The sequence below is a fragment of the Microplitis mediator genome, chromosome 4 (assembly GCF_029852145.1).
Source record: "Microplitis mediator isolate UGA2020A chromosome 4, iyMicMedi2.1, whole genome shotgun sequence".
NCBI lineage: Eukaryota > Metazoa > Arthropoda > Insecta > Hymenoptera > Braconidae > Microplitis > Microplitis mediator.
Genome location: NC_079972.1, coordinates 2576732 through 2578171, shown reverse-complemented (window position 1 = coordinate 2578171; position 1440 = coordinate 2576732).

Sequence of the window (1440 nt, the reverse complement as noted above, 5' to 3'; positions counted from 1 at the left end):
CTTCAAGCGATGGAAAATGCTTACAATGAGCTTTCCCTGTCATCACCTGCAGTTCAAAATCAATTAATTGCAGAGTGGTGTGATATCGCTGCAGAACACATTGACGCCTTGACTCAGCTTGCAAGATCTCCAGATTTGAATGTGCATGAACGAATGCAAATTCAGTTTTATATCACACAACTTGGGTCACATTACGAGCGATTCCAGAGACAACAAAATGGCATCGTTGGACGAGGTGTTGGTGGTAATATCATTAATAATATTGAGCAAGTTGAGGTCAACAATAACCGCGTCATATGGAAAGATATTGAAAGTGCTTTCGCCAACGGAATACGCACAGGTATGGTTCTTAATTTGCTTCATCATGATTTGCGTGCATTCCTGCAAGACGCACGTGATCTGATTGTTGATAAATTAGAAACTGCACTACAATCAGATGGTAACATCAAAGCAAATGTCATCCTAACCTGCAAATTTATTAAATCAACTGCCGATCAGGATGGTCACTCCGTGAAATCGGCAACCTTGCTTTGAATATCAATAAATATGTTCCGCTCCAAGGTGGAAATGGATCAACCCACACCGATTTACCGGAAGACATTAAAAAGAAGAAAGCTGTGATCAATATCATGAATGAAGATAACTACTGTTTCCTGTGATCTGTAATTGCTGCACTTCATCCTGCTCAAGATGGTCGGAATGTGAGTAGAGTAAGATCATATCCACATTACAGTAGAGTACTAAATTATGATGGTATTAAATTTCCTATGCAACTTCCAACAATAATGATGAGATTCGAATTGTTGTGCAAAACCAAAATCTTTATTTATTACCAAGTAAAAGTACCTTGCATATCTACGGTAGGCCAACAAAAAGAGATGGAGCTACTGCAGTTGCAACCACAAGCATGATTAATATGGGTATATGTTTCCTATTGAGAGAAATACGTTATCTTTTGAATGGCGAAGAAATTGATCGCATTAACAATGTTGGGTTAACGTGTGCTATGAAAGGATACTTATCACATAGTCCCACTCAAATGACTACATTGGAAAATGCTGGATGGTTAGAAAGCGATGAAAATTCATGCACGGATGCTAATGGATACTTTGATGTGTCTATTCCACTTAGTTTACTGAGTAGATTTGCCGAAGACTATCATCGAATTGTTCCCAACTGTCAACATCAACTGGTAATATCGAGAACACAAACTGATGCTGATGCAATGTTACAAACTGCAGCAGAAGAGGTATAAATTACTCTGCACAAAATTGAATGGATGATACCTCATATTAAACTAGCTGATCAGCATAATTTAATTAATGTAACGTGGACCTAAGTCCGCTTCCGCCGACCGGAAGCCGAGGCCTCGCCCTTTTGGGCATACTCGCGTTGCGTAATCCCATCTCTTCTACCCAGACGACACTCCCAGTCGAAACC